Raw genomic sequence first — 12,438 nt, forward strand, 5'->3', positions numbered from 1 at the left:
ACTCCTGTGACCCAATCTGCTGTTCTCTTTTTGCCCTACTGGGACTTCTTAAGCCTGTCCTAATCTTCTTTAAGGCAGATGTCCCTTTTATATCAGATCTGGCAATGCTTCAAAACATGTGCTTACAGCAGCTTAGGCCAAACAGGAGAAAGCTGAGGCTACTGAAAGGCCAGATTAGATGAGACCCAAAAGAGATTGGCATCAGCACGGTGGTGACAAGCTAATGGAGTTGGCAGAGCTGTAACCGGCACACCGCCAGCATCTTACCCTCCAGAAAAGGAGCCGTGGTTTGCTAGGTGATTCTAAGTGTTGATAACAGCTCCAGGCTCAGAGAAATGAAGGGCACAGGTTAGGCAAGATTGTCAATTCTTTTGGCCCTTCATTAGGATGGCTTGCGTTATTAGGGTTTAGGGTCACTTGTTGGCTTGCCTGTTTGTTTGCTGTTTCTCTCTGTCCGTTTTTTTTTTTTTCTGAAGATGTGTCCTACATAGGTCTCGGTGCATTTGTGGATGATGTTCACCATCGCTATCACCCTTTGCATCATCTGAAAATGTCTAGATGAGCTGGAGGCAGCAATGAACAACCAGGCAGCGAGCTCTCAGAAAGATGAATCAAACGATGGTGATCTGATAAGACTTGTGAGATCCATGTTTTTCACCCAAAGGGTAAGAGTTATTATATCTTCTGAAATCGTCAGTGTGATAAAGTAACCAATTGGAAGACACACTATTCATGCTTCACCCAAATGCACTGACTGGGTAAACAAGGAACCATGGCTCTTCCCAGCAACCATAAATTTAAAGTTAGTATTTCAGGTCTATATCTAAAGAATGACAGAACATCATCTTTCCTGATTCATCCAGCAAGAACGCATCATTCTTTTCCTCCCTATCTAATCAGGAACACGTCTGCCATGTTCATTTTTCTTTATAAGTCAAAATAGCACAGATGAGATTTAGGCCCTCTCTTCTACACCCCTCTTGACTTGGGGTGGGGGTGGAGGACGGGGGAAGGAAGAGGGCTGCATTAAGAACAAAACCTCAGACTGTTCTGACCGAACAGCAGGTACCCTTGTTTTTTGCTGGATTCAGTTTCAAATGCTATACACAAGTGCCATCTAGCGCTCAACAGTACATTAACATGGCTCTTTAGGAAAGGAGGAGAAACTGGAAGCCTTTGATGAACAACAGAACAAATGGGTTCTTATCTTCTTAAACAGGATCGTTTTTCCGTATCTGCCGTTTTGTAGAGGTAATTATCTATTCCATCTGTTCCTCTTTGGTTGAGATAAAAGTATCTTAGCTCATTTTTTTGTCAAAATATGCTTCAAGTCATAAAGTATAGGCTGGGGGGTATTCACAAGGAAACGCAGTAGGAATGTCTTCTCTGACGGCAGTCCCCACTCTGTTAAATAAAATCGAGGTGCTTCTATTGACTCTGTATCCTAACAAACACTTTAGGATTGAGTGGTGGCTGGAATGAAAGAGAAAAGCAAGAAATGGGGCTAAAGAAAACCACCTTCAGTGATTCTCTATTTGCATATACAACGACAACAGAAGTTCCCACCCCAAAATCAAAATCTCAAAGATCTGACTCAAACTCACTTTTCTACCCTCTTTCTCCTCTGTACCCTGGTATAATGTTTTATCTCCACATTAGCCTATCCATTAACTTCCAAAAAAAAAAAAAATATATATATATATATATATTTTTTTTTTTAGCCCTTTCTTCATTGTTTTACTATTGTCCCTTCTCCCCAGTCCGTGATATTCTTCCCTTCCCTTCCTTGCTTATTCAACCCTATCCATCCTTCAAGTTATATATTACTGTATTATATAATACTGTAGTAGGATATCACAATGGAACTATTTTTATTTTGTTTTTGATTGAGATCTGTATCAATTCCTTAATGCTGCATAACAAATCACTCCAAAACTGTGTGCTTTTAAACTACAAACATTAATGATTACAAGTCTCAGTTAGCGAGGTAGTTCCAGTTTCAGCTAGGCTCACTCCTGCATCTGCGATCAGCACTGGATCATGTGGACAGCTCTTCTGTTCTCCCTCCAGCTCTCTCCCATATATGTTGGCACGACATAATGAGATGTATTTGGGTTCTGCTCTAGGTTCCTGACACAGAGTTTCTAAAACCCTTGAAACTACCTAAGTGCTATGAGTCCTAGGAGCATTATTGGTTGTAATATGTAGTCTTTGACCTTGGTTCCTGATACAGAACTCTTAAAACCCCTTGTAATTTTCTGGGTGATAGGAGTCTTCTGTTCTAAGGAGACAATTTTTAGCTCACTCTTAGATAGGTTCAGGATATGCGCTGGTCCCAAGAAAGACCAAGCCATGATTAGAAGCTTGGAGCTTTCAGTCCCAGCCCCTTCCTCCAGAGATGGGAAAGGGGATGGAGACTGAATTAATAATCATTCATGCCTACATGATGAAGCTGCCTTTAAAATACCTGAGCTACAATATTTGGAGAGCTTTTGAGTTGATGAATACGTCTACAAGCTGGAGAGGTGGCAATACCCTACCTCCATAGAGACAGAGGCCTGTGCACTCAGGACCCTTCTAGACTTACCCTCTATGTGCCTCTTCATTTGGCTGCTCATCTGTATCCTTTATAATAAACCAGGAAATGAAAGTAATTGTTTTCCTGCATTCTGTGAGTCTTTAAAGCAAATAATCAAATCTGAGGGTTGTAGAAACTCCCAATTTATAGGTAGTTGATAAGAAGTACAGGTGACAACCTGTGACTTCCAACTGGTGTCAGAAGGTTGGAGAAGGGGCATCTTGCAGGACTGAACCCTTAACCTGTGGGGTCTGCACTAACTCTAGGCACTTAATGTCATAACTGAATTATAGGACACTCCATTGGTATTCAGAGAATTGCAGAATTGATTGATGTGGGGAAGACTCCCACATATTTGGTGTCATAAATATTGTGAGTAGAGTATAGGAAAACAGTTTCCTAGTTAATCAGTTAGTTGGCTGTTGGCCGGCCTAAGACAGCAGCCGCTGGGGCAGCGAGGCTCTTCCCCTGTGCCAGTCCATGCTCTAGCAGGCTAGCCTACTGGAGTTGTTTGTATGGTGGTACAAGGTACCCAGAGAGAAGAGAAGCACTCAAGACTTCTTGAGGAGCACTCTGCTAGCTCCAAGGGCAATCATCTGACCAAAGCAAATCACAAGATCAGTTCAAATTATAAAGAAATAAACTCTGCCTTCTGATAAGATGAACTACAAAGGAACTATCACTTTGCACAGGATATAGATACTAGAAGAAGTGAAGAAAAATGGCCATTTTAGCAATCAATCTGCCTCAAGACCCCCATATATGCTACATTTCACAATGACGTGAGAGCCCCCTCTGTAGCATTTTAGAAGGACTATCTGGACCTGGTTTTGTAGTTCTTAACCACTCATTCTCATCAGTAGTTGGAGATCAGATGAAGTACTGTGCTTTGAATATAACACTCCAGAGGGAGTGTTAATTAACACATAGCAAGATAAAGCGTAAGAAGCACCTGCCCTTAAACCGAAGCCTACAAAGAGGTATTTAGTGAGACCTCTCAAAGGCTTGAAATGCATCTCTAGCTGTGAATTGGTGTCTGACTTAACCCGGATAAAGTAAGGGCAGCTGGATAAAGCATGGCGATTTGTGAAATTATTGCACTTCCACCAGTGATGAGTCACAAATGAAAGGCTTCCTGTGTATGTGAATAGATGTGAACCAAGAGTTTTAGAGAGATGATATGAGGTTATCTTGATTTCCCATATCTAGAGGGCTGTGAAAACCTAATCCCTGAGAAGGACTCAAACAAAAGGAAGCAGAATGATTACCATGGGATGCCTAGAAGTCAAGTGACCAGTTGGAAAAGAAATGCAATTCCCCGTTTTGAGGGACCTGTTGATCAAACGTGCCTAGATTGGAAGGGGGAAGTGGTAGGGTTCTAACAATCCACAGAAGCAACTCCATAAGAGAAAGAATCAGTCTTTGGTATAGGAAACCCAGATCACAGTTATACCACAAGTCAAGGAAGAACTTTCCTGCTACCACTGATTTCTCTTGTCCCCTCTCCAACCCCCAAACAACCATTACAATTCTTACTAAGAAAGATGAACAAAGAAAAATGGGTAGTGGAGAAATAAGCCGACTGACTTTCCAATTGCTCCTTTTATGTGTTGCAAGTTCAGTGTAATGATTTCCTTAAGTTTCCTCCTAGTGTAGCTGTCCCAGGTACCTACTCAGCCAGTGTCCTCTTCCTTCTCTGGGTTGATTTGGCTTTTTCTTAAAGGAGAGCATAAAGTCTATCTAGAGCTAAAGAATCTAGATTAGAATTACAATTTACTTATGACCTTGAGCATGTCCCATAATCTCTCTGATTTCTTCCTTTTATTGTAAGTAAAATATGATAATAATACCTATATCCATGGTTATTGAAAGTTGAGATGAGATATTACAAATGAGATTTTTTAAAATATTTAGTTTTAGAAATCAAGTTTTAAAAATATTTATTAATCCATTTATAATAACAATAATAAACCCACTACATATTCACATAAGTAATTTATTTGTAAGAAAAGTAACTGTATTTTGCCAAGAAAAATAATTTAGAGGGATAAGTGGCATTGTTTATCATTTTTGTAAATCTTTTTTAATGCCTGCTCTAGGAGAAGACAACTAGATTCTTGTATCTGCTTCTACATTCAATATTTGCAAAGTGTGATTTTGGTTATAGTACATGAAAAATATCTGACCTCAAAAAGATGTAGTTGAAAGGAGGAAGACTATTTTAGTAGCAATTTCAGATAACTGTAGAAAATTTTTAATACTCCACCAAAACTCAAAGAATGGTTATTTCTTTAAAGTTAGTTACAATGTGGAATCCAAAACCATATCAATGATTTTTCTACTCTGTTACATAAAAATCCACTGGTGTACTTTGAATGGATCATTTATCCATGCATTATTTTATAATACAGTAGTCATTTAGAAAATACTGGCTCATTGAGTTATATAGATCACCCAAATGTTGACACATTTCATTATACAATATAAAAATAAATCACATTTGTTAATAATATACCACTGACATCATCAGAAAATTCTTCTAAGTATTTGGAAGCTATCATGGTCATGAGGAAGAGATACAGCATCCGCACTGCCATTTTTTGCTTAAAACTCAAATGTTTCATATGGTTCATTGTTTTCCTGAAGTGACAGATTCACATTGTTCATTTTCAAAAAATATCTGCCAAATTCTTAAGTCTGAATAACCATAATTTGTCTGTCAGTGTTTGATTTCAAGCAAAATGGTGTCTCATGAAAAAAGCTCCTGGTTAAAGGATTTCCAAAGTGTTTTTCTAATAGGAAAGGGAATGTCTGTAATGTTGGCCACACTGCCTGTTCCTCTTGGCCAAGTTAACAGTCGTGGCCTTCAATCATATGTCTCAACAGGAATTTTATTTTGGCTTAAATCATCCAGAAGAGCCATACGAATAATGCCAAATTTAGTGAATCACAGACTTAGAAAATATTTAGACTCATCTAGTCCACTCCAAGAGAAAATTCTCTCTACAACAGGTTTGACACAAGGTCATTCAGCTTCTGAGCAAGCATTTCCAGTGATGTGAATCTCAATAGTTTTCTAAGCAGCCTATTCTTCCATTCTTGGATAACTTCAATTATTATTCAGATCTTTGTCATATTAAGCCAAAATGTTCTTTCCTTGGTTTCATGATGCAGAAGAGAATGAATCTATTTTCTCTTCCATATGGCTAGTCTTCAAGCATTTATACTTAAAATTTCTCTGAATTTTCAAGACCACTTTTATCCATACCCTTCCCTAGATCATACACACACACACACACACACACACACACACACACACACACACACACACACACACACCTCATGCTATTTCTTCTCTAGGACAAAAACTGTTTCTTTACTACTTGTCTTCAGATAACATAGTTTCTCAATGCCTGTCACCAGATTATCCTAGACTCTTTCTGTTCACTCATTTGCCTCTTAAAAATAGCACCAGACTGAAAATTTAAAGATCTGAATTAGTTTTTCTGGATCAGAATTCATTTACTTCCTGTACACTTGTAATGATGCAGCCTACAATTGTATTCACTTTTTTATTATATGTGTTTGTCTTTCAGGAGCATCAAACTGTGGTAACATACTAAATTAGTCTTCAGACAAATTCCAGCTTTTCTTCCTATGTGAGCATTGTTAACTTTTTTAGCCTAAAGGAACTTACTTAGTATACCTAGAAATTTTGTCCTGTAGGTTTAGACCCATTTAGAATGATCTAGATCACTTAAATTTTTAACAATTTTAATTTTATATCTGTGGCAGAGAATACTTGCTGGCCACTAAAACCCAGTCTTGGGCACATGACTGCATTACATTTCCCAACCCCCTTTGCAGTTAGAAAAAGCTCTCAGACTGATTTCTAGTCAACTGGATGTGAATTAAGAGTGTGTACTACTGTAATAGACTTTAAGGCAGCAGTGTGCCTACTTCATTCTCTTCCCTCCTTCTACTCTTGAACCTGGACATGGTAACTCACCTTAATTATACTGCTGACAAAAAAATCTTTGGTTATGACTGAGCCATAGGCAGAAGGAGCCCAGTTCCCTGAATTATTGTGAGGGAAGAGCTGCCTTCTGAACTAGAATACCTGCCCTAGAATTATATGAGCAAGAAATAAAATATTCTTTAAGGCACTGAATTTGGAGTCTATTTATTATAACAGCTTAGCTAACATTATTAGTATAATATGCAGCATATTAATGGAAGATATGATCATTGAGATAAGTGTCTTCATCCAAACTGATTGTTTTTCTGTGGTTAGAATAATAGACTGAAACATAATGCCTACTACTAAAATTAAGCCTTCCATATACCTATGCTTCATTTCAGCTCAAGAAGCTTATTTTACCTCCTAGAAGATAACCTAAGTCCCTGATTCTGGTCATATTATGCTTTTATCATAAGTAGCCTCCTCTTTGAAGTCCTTTCCATCTTCCCCAGTCAGTACCTCTCTCTGTTATGCTCCCACTGAAACCTCACGACTTTTTGTAATTCCACTAAAATTGTTTACTACTATCCCTTCATTAGACTGTGTGCTCCCAAGGACAGCATCCACATTTTATTTATCTGTGTATTTCCAGTGCTGTCACAGTGCCTAACACATAGTGAATACTCAATAACTGCTTGAGAATGAATGAATAAATAAATGGAGTTGGACCTATAAGAAAAGAAATCATTAGGAGATAGTTGTTCTAACATCACTAAGTTTCCACTAATGCCAAGTAAAAATTGAGTTCCTGAGTACCAATTTATATGAACAGTCTACTGGTTATCTGGAGAGTCTCTCTGGTCTTCCAAGATATGTAAATCCTTTACTTTTTGCTTTGACTGTTTAGAAGTTATGCTGTCATAATCATCTACGACTAGTCAATTTTCCACATTGCAATGAACAGGCCTCTGAAAGCCAGAGCATGTTTTTCAAACTTTTCACATTCTTTAAAGATGGAACCTCCTGTCTCCGTAGATTTCCTACTGTTGGTTTGATTTTTTAAGACTATTCATGATAGCCAGATGGTCCACAGTAGTTTCAGACAATTTATCACACTGTTCAGCTGTTGCTTTAAATATATTTCTTAAAAGAGAAGTATCACTGATTATTTTAACAGGAATAGAACAGGGCTCCAGACCTAGAAAGTAGACTAGATGTCAGCTTATTCCCTGCTCTTCAGAATCTTTATCTAGAACTTACCCGATTGGCTCAAACTCCAGTCAATGTCCTGTGGAAATCCAAAGCCCATATCAGATTTTCTCCAAATTCATATGCAGGTGAGTGGAATATGTTGTAATGATGACCTTCTGCTTGGAGGTCTTAGTTTGCACCTTCTCAGGTACACACTGGGTTCTACACGTCAAACCAGGTACGAAGCTACACCCCTTTCTCAGTTCCCACTAAAAATCCCACAAGATCTTATCAATGATTTCAGGAAACGGAATATGTTATAGAACTGCAAACAACTTCAAAATGAATGTTAGCCTTCCTGACAGCCCTGTTCTCTTAATTTTCTTTTAACTCACACCAGAAAATTTTTTCAACGAGCCACATCACTTGTGATGCCTCAGCTCCATGTCTTCTGACTGGCTCATCTGTCCTTCTTCCCTCTGATACATCTCTTCCTTCTCCCATCTCAGTTTCTTTCTTGCTCACTCAGAGCAAGGTAATTTCATTTGTGGCTTGGGTTCCTGCAGACCTAGTGAGGATCTAACTTTTCTCTGAATCTTGTCCAAGGTACTTTTCTAAATAATGACATTATTTTTCTCAGTGGAATTCTGTCTCCAACTGTAAGGGAATAAAGCTGTAAGTCATTACAAACACATGCTGTGTGGGGAGGGACTGCTGATATCTGGACCTCAGTCATTTTGTGCAGAGACTTGTCCAAGAATCTGCAGTACATAAGCTACAGAAGACAGTCCTGCCTCTGGGCTGCCTGAGTCCCATTTGACTCCTCACCACAGGCCACACCACAGAACCTACCACCGGTCCCTGGGCACAGCATGAATGCATTTCAGCCTATACCCCAAGTCCAATCAACAGCCCTCTACCCTCTCATGTCCCAGTTTGGTAATAGTACCGCTTTCTTGTTTCCTGTCTTCAAAGCCTGCCCATTACCTCTATCCATCTAACACTAGAACACTGGTACCCCAATGCATCTAAGATTAGAGTTATAATCCCAGATTTCAGTATTTTACTATTTTCAGGATATTGTGATATTTCCATGTTCTAAATTACTTCATTTTGTTCATGCTTTCAAAATCTCAGATTTGTATGATTTAGATCTTGAGTTAAACCTTTAAAAAGTGTTCTGCTCATATCCTCCTCCTGTTTAAAATCCCTACACTGTATCTTCTTATTTTAATTTATGTTTTTTGAGTTACTAGGAAGGATTGGCATGTTTTCTTATCTTTACTGGTCATTTGAATTCACTTAGGACTTGATGATCTTGATACAGTGTTAGACATTGGGAGGAAGATAGGCATGAGCCAAGATAAAACTGAGGTGTATATATTATTTAATATTGTTAACCATTACTGGGGTAAAATTTCAATATGCAATATCCAAATAGGGTTGAGCATTAGACAATCAGCACTCATACATATGCTGAGATAGAATTATCCACATTTTGTCAATAAGATCAATATATAATATGGACTATATTTGTGTATTCTTATTAATTATACCATACCCACTTTATATCAGAGTTGGATCTAAGAAGGGTTAATAATTGTTTCAACATACCAGTAAAGCTCCTCAAAAGGTTCAAACACACACACACACACACACACACCTTCCAGATGTGTTGTCTTCGTGTTCCAGGCACCTGGCTGTTTCTAAATAGCTGGATTCCTGCAGGTAGGACATCTGGATGATTGACTGTATTCTTCCCTGTACATCTGAAAGTTTTGGCAGCTAGCTGCAGACAGATTGAAATCTTCCCCTGAAACAAGCAGAAGTAGCCTCTGTCAGCTCAATATTGACAGGATCTGTGGTAGAGTTTTTTCCCCCAAGTCTCAGCTACTATCAAAGTGTTATTTTCCATCTGTTAAGTGCTGATCTCTTATATTTCAACTCAAGAACAATTATATTCATGAAATATGAAAATATATTAAGTAAGATTTCAGTCCTAACAGAGGTGTTTACATAACAGATAAAGTCACAAAATGGTTTATAGGGCAATGTACATGTAAATACGAGACTTCTAGATATCTGAAATTTTCCCTCATGAATAGACTGGGTTTTATGTATATAGGAAGAATTGGAGCTGGTCATCTATTGATTGATAATAATTAATTGATAATAATTAATATCAATATTAATACTGATAATATTAAATTTATGTTGGTTAAGGCTTGTATATGTCCACTTATTCTAATGAACAGTAAAATACTAAATTAAGGAATTTTCTGAATAATGGAATAAACATGCAGTTTAAATTGATTTCAGATTGGCAATATCAATTACAAATAAATTATTGAAATATACCTATGTAGTAAATTATATACACATTTTTTCACTGCATATGTGTGTATTATTTAGCTGTATGGCTTGGTGGATAAGAACATTTGTTTTGTCAATCAGGCTGTGTATTAATTTTGGCTCTACCATCTACTATGAGCAAATTATTTAACCTCTCTGACTTTATAAAATGTGAATAACAGTTCAGCCTGCATCATAGGTCATTGTATAAGAGTTAAATGAGATAATATGCATAAGGCATGTGGGGTTACCTAGAACACAATGAACTCTCAATAAATCTAACAGGACTGTGTCCGTGAGTGTGAATGAACATGCATATGAGTGTGTGTATGCTTAAGATCTATATTTTTCTGGATAATGAAAAGCTTTTGTCATTTGATTCTCTGAATTTTATCCTCAAAGTACTGTCATACAATTCACAGGTTATAAGAATACAGGAGGAAAAAAGCACACTTAAAGAATGGAAAGAAATTTTGTTTGGAAATAAAACATAACTGTTAGTGTTTATCTCTACAATGTTAACTTTCATCATTTCACTTACCTGCTCTAAAATCTTCAGTGGTGTTTGATCAAGTTCGTGCTTGACCACTTACATTTTATTTGACTTTAGGCCAGCCACTGTGTCCTAATAATGAGAATGGGAATCCTTGTCCTACCTGCCCCCGTGGAACTGTTGTAAGGGTCACAGGAGAAACTTTATTGGATACTTGCTGGTCTCGTCTGCCTAGATCCTTCTTCCCTTGGAGGAACTGTCCCCTTTCACCATCTGCATGCTTCCTATGAGATTGTCTATCTTGAGGACCTGCTTGTTACTACTTATCTCAGTTCTGGACGTGTGGTACTCCATCCCCACATCCTCAACAATTGGTCCAAACAAAAGGCATCCAAGGAGAACTAGGAATAGTCTGTCCATGAATTTAGATATAAACACTCTTGGTGAGAAAATATCCTCTTCTTGGGTCAGTATTTGTATGGAGGATGTGGGCTGGAGCTCTTGCAACCATCTCCCTGGCCACATTGAGAAGCTGTCTATAATAGTAGAAAAAGAGGCAATCAGTTAAAAGAAGTAGATATGAGCAAAGAAGACAGAGCAATTCCATAGTAAAACCACTTTCTCAAGCTTGCTACAGACCTATAAGGCATCACTTAAATTATTTCTCACTAGTCTGTATCATGCAGCCTCCAAGTTTATGTCTTTACTCACACGGCTGTATTGCCACTCCTCTCTCTCTCTCTCACACACACACACACACACACACACACACACACACACACTTTTAACACCTAAATCTCTTTTCCCTTGGATCCTTCACTTTCTGTATTTCTTTTGTGACTTCACCCCTTACTCATTTCCTCCTCTGCAATTTTATCAAATATTATGATGTACTTTATATTTTGGTACTTAATGATATTCTATAATGATACTTTTGGATGCTTTATGTGTCAGTATGGGTTTCTAATCCATATTAATTCTGTCTTCCAGTCCCAAGACTTCTTTTACTCTATGTAGAGTCAAGGCTGCTTGCTTGCCAGTTGTTCCCTAACTTTTGGGAAAATTCACAGAAAAATGAGCAGATCTTTGATAGTGCTTAGTGAACAAGTAAAAAAAGCAGAATGTTATACCAGCACCATTTATAGATACTAGACATACAGACAAATAAAACACACATCTGTAAAAAAATAAACAAAGGTATATACTAAACAGAATAAAGTGGATGTGGAGAAAGGACATAATTATGGAAGTAGAATACAATGATTAAAGAGTTCTTGCCTGAACTCATGATGTGCTATAAACTGAAAAGGATGAAAACAAATCAACCCTCATTGTATCTGAGATCCTAAATAAATTCATAACTCATGTCAATATTCTGGTTCACAAGTGTTACAAGTTCCCTCAACAGTTTTGAGAATTGAAATCATAGCCCTCCTCAAGTATATGTTTTGTTACATATACTCTGTTTATCCAATGAAGCAAGAAGAATACATATGGAATGGATGTCAAGCTTTAAAAAATCAAATGTAAGAATATAGGGATAACAAAATTCTAAAACATGTTATTAAAAAGGTTGGGAAGCAATTATTTCCATTGCCAAGAAATAAAAATTTGTCCTTTTTAAAATATAACTTGCTGCAAGGTTAATTTAAAATTGAGCACTCTAATTCATATAAAAGCAAGTTTCAATTAAAATGTTTTTCTATTTACAAAAATTTAACTCACACCAATATTTCATAAGGATGGGAGCTCTACCTTTTTTGTTGTTGTTGAATCTCTGCTTTTCCAACTTACATTTGCATATCTTAATAATGAATGTAGTATGCATCATAAAATACAGACTAGAAAAGTCTGAGAGTGTTT

This window comes from Manis pentadactyla, chromosome 6 (assembly GCF_030020395.1).
Source record: "Manis pentadactyla isolate mManPen7 chromosome 6, mManPen7.hap1, whole genome shotgun sequence".
Taxonomy (NCBI): Eukaryota; Metazoa; Chordata; class Mammalia; order Pholidota; family Manidae; genus Manis; species Manis pentadactyla.